Here is a 12,763-nt window from a genome sequence, read left to right on the forward strand (position 1 = left end):
ATGTTAGAAATAAAAAATGGGTAAAGATTCATACCTTATATATTGAATTCGGGTTAGTATGGTGGATTTGGGGGGTTAGATTTTGAAAGGGAAAGAGAAGAAGAAAGGAAGAAAGAAAGAATGAAATAAGAAAAATAAAGAAAGAGAGAAGGGAAGAAGAAGGTAGGGAAGGGGATGATGAGTCATCCCCCCCTTTTCTTATTCTTTTTCTTTTCTTATTTCTTTCTTCCTTATTTTTTTTTGGTTCGGGACTTTAAAATCCCGAACAGCCCGTGTCGGCCGAGCTGACTGGCTCGGCCGACCAGCCCGGCGAGCTGGGCAGTGCCTAACTCGCCCGGGTTGGGCGAAATTCATTTTTTTTTTTTATAGAACAAAGTATGGGGGAACAAAACTTGACAAAGTAAATAAAAAGGAAAAAAAATAAGATTAAAATTCAACAACCAAAATCAACAGAAATAAAAGAAAAGGAAATGCAGAAGTAAATTGTTCAAGCTTTGAATTTAAACCGAGGAGAACTCGATTTCTCCCCCTTACTCAATCCTTTCTCAGGATCTTTGGATTCTTCTCCGTTGTGCTTGGGAGAGAACCCTGTGGCCTTTCCTGCCTGTCCCTATTGATCTGAGCTACCTGATTGCTCAAATCTTTGCAGAAGGCTTCATTGTTGGCAAGCCTAACCGAGATCTCCTTCAAAAGAGTGACTACCTCGTCAGATTCCTTAGGAGGTTGCATTGGCCCTTGATTCTGCTGTTGATATGGGGGCATGCCAAGTCCCTGATCTCTATGCTCCTGAACAAAACCGCTAGGAGGTCGAAGCACATTCTGATTTGAATTCCCGTAAGATAAGTTCGGGTGCTGAGGCCTCCTGTAGTTATTGCTGTTGTTGTAGGAGTTGTGGTTGTTGGGGTTGTAGTTGTTATAGCTCTGGTTGTACCTCGGTTGTCCCCTAATGTAATTGACCATCTCCATCCCGTCTCCAGCGAAAGGGATACCTGCTTGACATTCCTTTCCATGGTGGTCGCCGCCACAGTGCACACAGGTGGGAGGTTGGCTGAATTGAGCCAACAGGACGTCCATCTTCCTACTTATATCCGCAACACTCGAATTTTGTTCTTGTTCTTCCACAGCAAATACCCGCTGCCTTGTGGGGCCATCGAGCTTCTGTTCTTGCCACTGCACACTCTTTCTGGCCAGCTCATTAATCATGTCATATGCCTATATTGCTGTCTTCCTAAACAAATCTCCACCCGCTGCGGAGTCTACAATAGCTCTGTTGGTGGGTGTCAGTCCGTGATAGAAGACGCTCACCAATTGATGCTTGGGTATGTCATGATGAGGGCACATGCGCAGCATTTTTCTAAATCGGGTCCAAGATGTGTGGAGCGCTTCGTGCTCGGGTTGGTGGAAGGATGTGATCTCACCCCTGAGCATTGCTGTCTTCGAGGGAGGAAAGTAGTAGGATAAGAATTCCTTCTCCAACCCTGCCCAAGTCGTGATTGATCCGGGCTCCAGTGTTCTCAGCCATTCCAAAGCTTGTCCAGTCAGAGAAAACGGGAACAATTTCAGCCTAGCAGCATCTTGGGGAACCCCATTTGTTCTTGCGGTGTCTGCGCACATTAGGAAGCGATCCAGATGATCATTCAGGCTCTCATGTGCTTCTCCTCCAAACAGTCCGGTCTGTTGGATCAAGTGAATTATACCAGACTTGATTTCGTATGTATTAGCCGGAATATTTGGAGCGGCAATGCCGGACAAATGCTGGTGCCGGTGTGGTGCCAAGATCTCACTCATCAGACGAGTGTCATTTTCTGGCCCGGTGTTCTCAGTATTCCGTTCATTGTTCCGTTCATTGTCAGTCATCTTGATAGGCTCGATGATCTCGTCTTGCTTCAGCTTTCCGATTTGTTTGCTCCTACGAAGAGTACGTTCAAGTTCAGGGTTAAGAGGGACACACGGTATTCTCGCTGATCTCGTAGGCATACGCTGAGAAGAGATAAATACAAGAAATAAATGAAAGCGGAAGGAAAATCATACACATCATACAAGGTTGCACAGTTTTGTACAAGTATTGGTTTATATTGATATTGACAAATATGGGTTGATGTACATGGCATTAGGGCTGGGCACAGTTCGGTCCAAGTCGGGGATTCATGAATCTCCAGTATTGGATTGAAATTCGGAGATTAATAAAAGGAAATCTCCAGGATTGGATTGAAAGAATAAATCTCCAGAATTGAATTGCCCCAAATTTTCAGTCCGGTCCAGTTCGGGGATTCGGAGATTCAGTTCCGGTCCAATCCAATATAATTTTTCGGTGATTCGGATAAATATCTAATAGTTTATGTCCTAAAAATAAATTAAAAATTTAATTTATAATATAATATAATATAAAATTTTATTATCTTACATAACTTGAAATAAATGATATTTTTTTAGGAAGTAAACAACATTCATTAAAAGTTACAGTAGACAACAAGGATAAAAAAAACCCCCACAAAATCAAAGTATTAAAAGTTACGGTAGACAACAAGGCTAAAAAAGCCCACAAAATCAAAGTTACAAAATAACAAATCTATAAAAACAAACAAACAAACCTTTAATTCAAAAAAGACAACAGTTCATTAGCAAAATCTCTTTAATCATCATCCCAATTTGTAATTGAATCTTCTTAACACAACAAGTTCCTTGTTTTCCAAAGCAAAGGCAGTAAAAGCCAAACATCAACCTAAACATATAAAATATACCACATTAGTGAATCAACAAATGTTAAATTAATTAGCTTTCACTTCAATAAAATTAATCAACACACTAGCAAAAAGTAAAAGGAAAAAAATATGCTTACCAAAGTGCATTTGATTCGGTTAAAAAAAACCTTAGATATCCAATTGAAATATGGATAAAAGAGATGATGCAATTTCAGGATCAGAACTAATTTCTACAAATTAAATAACATTTATATAGTTAGTATTCATAAACATTTAATTAAAATAAAACTATGAAATATAATTGCTAAGTAAATATTACCTTCCTCAATAGCTTCAAGATCTTCAACTTCTTCTTCATGCTTGAAAGCTTGAGTTGAAGTCTTCAACCAATCTTGACAACAAATCAAAACCGCAGCTGTAGCAGGAGTTAAAGAACTCCTAAATTGATCCAAAGTTCTACCACTTGTGTTAAACGTAGATTCAGAAGCCACGGTTGAGCATTAAATTGCAAAAACATCTTTTACAACTTTGGATAAAGCAGGATATCGCACAACATTAATCTTCTACCACAATAGAAGTTCAAACTCAATTACATATTTTTCAAGTGTCTCATTGACATATCCCATTCTCCCTCAATTGACATATCTTTGTCAATATTCAAAAAATAATCATCAATCCCATCATCAATGTCATCATCCGCTTCATCCAAACTAGAAGAATGTGCTCCAAGATTCACATTTTCTTGCACATTTTGCACTATATACTCATCTAACAATGCAATACTAATCTTTGTGACTTGTGCCACCAACTCATTAGCATCGTTCTCACCTGTTAACTTATGTGATGTGCTGATGTCTAAAATTAAACCATGGTCCCTCCTGTTAATCATATTTTATGGATGATGGGCTGCTCTTTTTATTTAATTGTTTTGGGCCTAATATTACTATTTTTACTAAATTTAAATTATCATTTTTATTGTGTGTAAATCATATTTTATGTAAATATAATTTGTATTCTTTACGAGCTTTTACACGAGCTTGTTTATGAATTTGTTCATGAACCTCTAATCGAGTTTGCTCACGAGCTTTCGAGCCGAGCTTTGGTCTGCTCAAGCTCTGCTCGTTTACAAACCGAGCTTGAAAATCGTGCTCACGAATGGCTCGTTTACAAATCGAGTCGAGCTTTTATCGAGCCGAACGTCGAGCTGCTCATGAGCGGCTATGCTCGCTTACAGCCCTAAGACTAGATTGTATTCGGTCCTCCTTGTCGTGATTCATTAACAACAAAAACATAGCTTTCATATGAAGAGACTGATTGACACATAAAAAGTCCCACATTCTTACTAATCTGTTTGCTAATTGAGCTTTGAACACTTCAATTATATATATTAAGCAGAGTAAGAGAAGCACGAGATTCTATTTTGTAAAATGTTTAAAAATTTTAATATTTAAAACTTCTAATATTTGTTACTTAATTAAATGGTTAACAAGAAGTAGAATTGGTTCAGATGGTTAATGCGATTAACAATGTTCCATTTTGTTAGGTGTTCAATTCTCTATGTCTACATTTTAGGTAAATATTTTTTATTTCATTTTATAAACGGGAATTAATCGGGATAATTTTTATGACTATATAATAATGTTATACCTTATTAATAAATTATAAATTTATGTTATTGTAATTAGTTTACCGAACCTTACAAAATATATAACTATATATTATATAATATTTCTCTTTATATAAAGTTAATGTATGAAATATAAATTTATTATTGCTAAACTTTCGGTTATTTCAGTTCGATCCAATCCAATCCAATCCAATCCGGTTATCGGTCCGGTTCTGGATAAATTTCGGTCCAGTTCTTTGACGGAAAGTCAACGGTCCAATCCAGTTCGGTTCTCCAAAAAAAGTCAACGGTCCGGTCCAATTCCGGAGTTTTTCCCTCGGATATTCGGTCCGGTCCAGTATCTCCAGGATCCGCGCCCAGTCCTACATGGCATAGGTTATTAGAGATAAACAAGTATGCATATGAACAAATATAAATGTAAGAGTGTACTAGTATAAAAACGGTATAAACAAATACATATAGACACGTATAGATGAAGTTGTCAAGTATAAATACACGTTCGTACAAACGAATATAAACAGGCGTAAGTATAAACACGTATACTATTATAAACAAGTATATATGAACAAGTATATGAAAACAAGTATAAACGATATAGATACGTATAAACAAGTATCATGATTATAAACAAGTATATAGACAGACAATGATATGAACAAGTATAAGTATGAATAAGTATAGTTATTATTGACAAGTATATGCTATAGGCAAGTATGAATGATATAAACAAAGATATTCACAATGAATGCCTAAACTAACAAATCGACCTTTGGTTCGATATTGCAGAAGAAATAAATCCCCGGCAACGGCGCCAAAAACTTGATGCGGCCTCGCGCAGTTGTGGAGCGAGGCCGATCTTAGGGATAAGTGTACCCCGTCGTTATCAAGTAATAAATTTCTGATTAAGTCCAGGTTATCGTCCACAGGATTTATTTCTGCAAGTATCGAGCTACTCGGTTTCAGGTGTTATCTAGGCTTAGGGGGTTTTGAGTTGGTTTTTCTAAGTTAATCTACTCCTAGGTTGAATTATACTATTCCTAGCTAAGTTATCTGATTCTAACTAAGTTATTCTACGCCTAATTAAGTTACTCTACCCCTAATTAAGTTAAACTACTCCTAATTGATCTTTCACTAGATGCAATTACCCGAAGGAACATGGTATGAACGATAATAATGAAGATAGATTGTTAGGTCTATTGAGTAAAAACCTAATCTGAGTCACTTGTATTCAAGGCGATTAACCCTACTTACTCTCCTGAAGTTCCTAGCGCGTGATTCCCTAAGGCCGAAACTAGGTCTAAGGCTCAGTAAATTGGCGCTTAATCAATTAAGAGGTTGTCAATCTCCTAGGCTCTGACTAGGTCAGATTCAGCTCGCAATATGTGCCTACTAGATTTTGGGGCTTTTGAATGAGTTAAACCAATTGAATAAAGCGTAAGACAGAGATTAGACAAATAATCATAGACAAAACAAGAGCTAAATTATTATTAAAGGCGAAGATAAATGTCACAAGATACAATAAGCTAAGTTCGGCAACTGTATCAAAGAGTACAAACAAGGAAAGATAAAAGGAGATACAAAAATCCCTTTCAGGGAACCTGTTTACTCTGCAGCCGGCGACCTAATCTTAAGGACGAACCTTGACAATTCCTCGAGAAAAGCTTTCAAGGAGCTTCAATGGAGGTTTGAAGGATATGGAGGAGATGGAGAGGAATTACAAGGGGGAAGCTAAAGTAATTTACAAATAAATGAAAGATCCTAATTTACATTGGAAAAACTCTATTTATAGGCATGGCTCGGCCCTCTTTTTGACCTATTTTCGTGTCCTTATGCAGGTAGGAAGTCATGGGGTCCGTCGTGGCATCGTGGGGGTGGAATTGGTCTTTTTGACTAATTCCCGTAGGTCTGCTCGCCGAGCAGGGCGAGCTGCTCGGCGAGCAGGCGCTAGTCGCGGCACGCAGCGCCCTGCTCGGCGAGCAGGCCTCCAGGGGCCTGCTCGGCGAGCAGGCATGGCCTACGGAGGCCCGCTCGTCGAGCATTCTTGCCCGGTATGCCCCCGCGTGCTTGCCGACTGCTGTCGATGCCTTTTTCGTCCGAACTTATACCTGCGCATGTACAGAAACTCCAGATAACATTAGTCCAAAGGCTAAATTGACCCGCCAATCGCTTATTTTGAGCAAACGCTTCGTTTGGTGCGACTTTTGGCAGACCAATTAGCTTCAAAAGATAACGGAATTATACTATGCATGCTATTTTGGCCGTAATTGCCTAAATTGGTCATAAAACGAGCCTAAACAATGAAAAATAAATAAAATGTTTCCAATTCCTAACTAACTCACACAAAAGCATTTAAATGCGAGAAATGCTCGCTTATTAACTAAATAATGCTAAAACCCATCCTAAAACCGTACCCAAAGATAGGGGTTTTTGACCCCTATCAAGTATGCAAGAGTACCGTCCTCTATTCGTCTACTCAACCTCACTAAGCGCTATAACCGAACACTTAGATTTTCTCAAAACCGAGTACTCAGCACCACTCTCTCAATTTTTACAATTGATACAAATCTGTTCTTTCTAGATGAAGAACACTTTAGATGAATACAAATTCAATCTAGACTTTTACACAGAGATAGGAATTTGGTGTAAGATTTTATTTTCTTGTTTGAATATGCTTTGTATGTATGCTCTTTTCTTTTCTACTCCGGCAAAGGATCCAAGAGATGAACTTGTCCTTTTATAGTGAATTCGGAGTCTTCAATCATTTGAATTCGGATGTATCCATTGGATTCAAACGGTCTTGTTGCGTCATTCACTGGTCAGCATACTATTTTGTAGGCCAATCCTGTCGTCTGAATTTAGTAGGCGTCAGGCTTGTCTTCTTTCGCCATGTTCGTCTTCTAGCGCCAGTTTCGTCTTTTAGCTAGAGGCCATTTGACCCATCCGTCTTGAAACTGTCTCCATGCGTAATTCCAAAGCTTCTGAATTGGCGCAGATCTCTGTCGGATCTTGTCTTTTAGTAAACGGATCATTGGCGCTGTCCTGATGAATACTCAACTTGACTCTAATAGACGCTGCCTTCGATCTTTGTCTCTGGCGAGGCTGAGTCATATTCTACTCAGCTTCTTCGGTCAGCTTCGTCTTCAAGCATTTGTTCTGAAGAAGACTTTTCTTCTATTATGATGAGTTGTGTTCCACTCAACTTTTTTGGTGAGCTTCAGCTTCAAGCGTTTGTTCTGAAGATGACTTTTCTTCTAATATGTTGAGTCGTGTTTTACTCAGCTTCTGTGCCTAATGCTGACTTCATTCTGTCGTACTTTTTATTTCTGTTCACTTAAAATTATACTCAACATTGAACAAACACATTAGTACAATTAAACCAAAGCACTTAAATTTAATTGCCCCTTAATCATGGATTAACTTAAATAATTTTGTCAAATCAAAACCATGTGGAAAGGTGTTTCAACAAACTCCTCCATTTTGATGTTGGCAAAAATATTTAATTGTGGAACTCAGCATCGAGATTCCCCATGATTGTTTTACCTGTTATTCTTCTGAAGTTACTCCCCCGTAAGGGTTGCATCTATTGACTAAATTTAACTCTAAACCTTCCAAGATTTAATCGATTGAAATTAAGACATGCCTTTACTAACTTAGTTCAATTCTAGACCTTCCAAGATCTAATTCAAGTGAGCCTAGGTCAGCTTACAGAAGATGGTCAATGCTTGGAACATATAGTTATTACTCAGTGTGGCACATAGGTATCAGAGTTATTGTATAGGTATCAGATTTATGTGTGCTGAGTATATTTTACTTGTATTTTCCTTATGTTCACAAGATTTTTACTTTGTTCAATGTTCAGTTTAAGTATGATAGATCAGCATAGAATCATAATAGGTAAGCATCGTATATAGATAAGTCAGTTTGGAAAAGAAAAGATGCTTATATAGATAGTCAGCAACAAAATAGAACATGCCACATATGAAGTTACAAGTCTAAGACAATTTCTAATCTATCTCTTAATGTTGACTTGAACTTGGTGAGATTTGCCTTTGCCCTTGGCAGGTCTTTGTTGCTGACTTGGATTTCTTGGGTCAGCAGAAGATGGACCAGGCTTCTGCTGAGTTCCGGAGGCAGGCTGAGTCATCTCCCCCATTTTCTGCTGAGTTCCAGCAGCGCGGTCTTTCTCCCCTGTTTTGCCAGCATCGGGATTGGGAGGAAAGAAGATTCTCTGCTGAGCAGCACGAGACAGTTTGGATGAGTACATTTGAAGTTGACTCGTACTTTCCCGAAGACCGTCGAAGACTGCCATGCCATCGGCCATAGTGGAAGCGGGGATCTTAATGTTAGCACTGAGCATACTTAGGAGATACTCTTGAGATTTTCCGATCCAAGTGATAGATTCTATCATTCTGGCATATGATTGATGAAACATCCTAAGCAGGGCAGTGTCATATTGTTGATGTTTAACATTGGTATGCCGAACCTACTTAAGTGTAGATTGAGTACACTGTAGAATCTCGTTTGTCTTCACTAGGTCAGTGTCCATTTCCTGTTTATTCAGATTGAGTAGGCGAATGGCTTCACCTATCTGTTCGATGGAACACTGGGAGGAGGAGGAGATAAGCTCACGAGCTCCGGTCAGCTCAGAGGTCATGTGGGAGAAGTGTTGATTTACCTCAGTAGAGGTTGCATAAGTTGAGTTCACAGCTGATAAGTCATTGAGTTGACCTTGGATGGCATCCATATGAGTTACCATCATCAGCTGGAGTTCAGCCAGCTTCACTATTGATTATTGCTTGGGTTGTTGGGATTGAAAGGATGTCATGACACTCATCAAGTCCTTGAGACCTTTGATTTCAGTGAGAAGTTGAGTGACAGAGGAGAGTTGTGTTGGCTCAACATGATCAAACCCAGCAGCATCAGCCTGAGTGTGATGAATGTCCTGAAGTAGAGCTTGAGCTGAGTCGATAATCTTTCTTCCAGACTCAAAAGCATTTAAGTACGCATAAGATTCATCATGGTGTGGTTCAGAGGCTGGAATATAAGTAGCACCGGATGGAGGAAGTGTTTGGTGCTGTCCAGAAACAGAGGTGCCAACATGGTCAACGGCTGGTCGTTTATTCAGGTCAGCAGTAGGAGCTGCCTGATTATCATTCTTCGTTGAAGGATGAGGAAAAGGTGGATCAGCAGAAATATTGACTTGCTCAGGGTCAGTCTGAAGCTGAGTATTTTCAGAAGGTTGAGGTAGTTCAAAGCTGACTTGAACAGGATTTTCCTTTGCTAACTCTTTGTTCTGAGCAGCAGGGACTTCGAGCACTTGCTCGGCAGAAACATGACTTTGAGGAGCTTTGGGATCGGCTTGTTCCTCAGCTTGAGAAACAGATGCTTGCTTTTCCTTGAGTTGGTCTGGAGTTGGCTCAGTGACGGTGGAGAAGAATTGAAACTGGAGTTTGGTGAGGTCAGTGATTGGTTCCCTTAGTGGAGAATCGTCCAGAAGGTCGATGACTGGAGATTTCTGAGCCTTTCGTTTGAGTCGTTTGCTTGTGCTGTCCTTGTTGGTTTGAGAAGGGGGGTCAGCAGCAATAGAGTCAAGTGACTCAGAGGCAGAAATAGGACCAAGGTCAGCATAAAGGCCTTCCACAACCTTGTCCTGTACTTGTTGCTCAGTTTGATTCTCAGTCTGCTCAGCATCAACTGTTTTATTTTGCTCAGTAGCAACTTTCTCACTTGGCTCAGTAGAGCCTGTCTTGTCAGCATGAAACTGACCTCCAATATCACCCAGTTCTTCTTCTTGGTCAGTAGGAGTTTTCTCAAGATCAATTTCTTGACTTCTCACAAAGTGTGAGTCTTCAGAGACTATAAAGTCAAGAGGAGGTGCATCGATCAGTTTCAACCCAGAAGTCTTCTTCTTCTTTTTCAAAGGTTGCTCAGGGGTTTCCTCACTTTCTTCCTCAGGCTCAACTTGCCTTTTCAGTTTCTCCGCTGACTTAGGTTCCTCTTGCACTTGCTCAGCGGCTTTCTTGGCGCTAGAAACAATCCGAATCTTTTTCGGCGATGTGTTAATATCTCTTGCGGATTGGTCAGCTTTTCGCTTCTTATCTTGTCTTGTTGGGTCAGCGGGCTCAACCATTACCTTCTTCCCTTTCTTGTTTAGCACATCTTGTGCCCCTTCAACCATATTATCCCCTTCAACATTTTCTTCATCGGGATTTTCTTCAACAACCCCTTTTCCCTTATTGGACTTGATGGGTTGGTCGTAAGCTAGCCCAAACAGCAGTGTTGTTGTGATTTCTGTACCCCAAGTCTCAACTTCTTCCACCGTGCTTACTTGATGGTCCTGAAGAATTTTCGTGATGAGGGAACCCATCCTGAGTTTCCTGATACTTCGTTGGAATGCGCCGACAAGAAAGACGGGCATATTGAGTGGTTGGTCGGTCAGCATGTGCCAGATGAAGCACTGCTCAAAGTTTGAGGCCGATGAGGAGGAGTTGACCTTTGGGAATAGGAAGTTGGTCAGGATGTAATGAGCCATTTTCTGAGGCTGACCCATGCACGTGCTGGCTATTTCTCCCTTGTGGGTCTTTGGCTTACAGAACTCAACAGGATAGTCAATTTTGGCGTGGTCGTTCGTGGTCCTGAATTCTGTACCTTTGGCCGGCAGCTTTAGCAGAGTTGCTAGATAGGATGGAGTGATCGTGATGTCCTTACCTTTGACCCCGGTCACTAAGTGGTCAACATTATCCTCGTTAACTCTGAGGTTTGTGTAAAATTCCCTTACCAGCTGTGGATAGGTGTTACCGGGGAGAGAGAAGAGTTCAGACCAGCCGTTTTTGGAGATCCATTCACAGAAGGGTTTCTCAGCCTCTACGAACCCTTTAGAGAACCAACGACAGCGGAGTACCTCACAACCCATAACGCTGTTGTATACAGGGAGGAATACCTTCTCTTTAGGTGGCTTGTTCTTCTTTTCCTTCTTCTTTTTCGAAGGTGTTGCTTGGTCAGCATTAGGGTTTTTGCTCGGAGTGTTGACCTTAGATTGGTCATGCTGACCATCCCCTTGAGACTCAGTTGAAGTCTCTTCATAGTCCTGCTGAGCAGGGGAAGGAGGATTTTCATCGGATCGATTGTCATCGTAATCGGCACCGGAGATGTTTTGAGAATCGTCAGACATGATTCTTTGAGAAGATTTGAGAGGATTAGGATTTGAGAGAAAGAAAGAGATTGAATGCCAAAGATTTCAAGTGTAAAGGGTGATTAATGGGAATTCGTCCACTATTTATAGAGGTGCCGAGTTGATCTGATAGGTCGGAATGGCGGTTTAACATCGAGATGATCAATCGACAGTTATCCTGGCATTTATGACACATTCGGTGCATGTGTTTTCTAATTATTGCGCTTACGTTATCCTATGTGGCTATTTAATGCGCATGCTAGCATTTATTGTGCAACTGGTTTTACTCAGTGTCTAGAATACTAAGCGTTTTTTACTCTCTGAGTGCTCAGTTTTACGTAGAAGGAATATTCGTATGCTTAGTAACTCAGCTTATGATAATCACTCAATATGTATGTCTACTCAGCATAGGGTGATTTTATATAATTCATATCTAGCTCAACATGCAGTAGTTATTAATTAAGCACAAATCACTCAGCATGATAATCACTTAACATTCAATTAGACATAGAATTTTATTGAAGAGGATTAGACATATCGATAGCTTCCCTTAGTATGTTAAATTGCTCACGAGCCAGAGGCTTCATAAAGATATCAGCAAGTTGTTCATCGGTTGGTACATTAGGTCAGCTTGATCTCACCTTTGAGTACATGGTCTCTAATGAAGTGATGCCGAATGCTGACATGCTTCATCCTGCTGTGTTGGATTGGATTTTTGGATAAGTCAATGGCACTCTTGTTGTCACATTTGACTTCGATTGTATCAGTTTGTACTCCATAATCCTCCAGATGTTCCTTAATCCATAAGACCTGGGCCACACAGCTTCCAGCAGCAATGTACTCAGCTTCAGTTGTTGACAGGGCCACTGACGATTGCTTCTTGCTGAACCAAGATACTAGACAGCTTCCAAGGAATTGACATCCTCCTGAAGCACTCTTACGCTTATCTCGTCCATAGTCAGCGACAGTGTATCCAATGAGTGTGAAGTCATTTGTATTTGGATACCATAAACCTGCATTAACTGAGCTCTGCAAATATCTGAAAATTCTTTTTACAGCTATAAGGTGAGATTCCCTAGGGTCAGCTTGGTATCTTGTGCAATAACATACTGAGTACTGAATGTCAGGCCTACTAGCAGTAAGATAAAGTAGAGAGCCAATCATACCTCGATATAACTTAGTGTCTACTGACTTACCTTTCTCGTCAGCACAAAGGACAGTGTCAGTACCCATTGGGGTAGATATAGGCTTACATTCTTCCAT

This window comes from Euphorbia lathyris, chromosome 7 (genome assembly GCF_963576675.1).
Source record: "Euphorbia lathyris chromosome 7, ddEupLath1.1, whole genome shotgun sequence".
Lineage (NCBI taxonomy): Eukaryota > Viridiplantae > Streptophyta > Magnoliopsida > Malpighiales > Euphorbiaceae > Euphorbia > Euphorbia lathyris.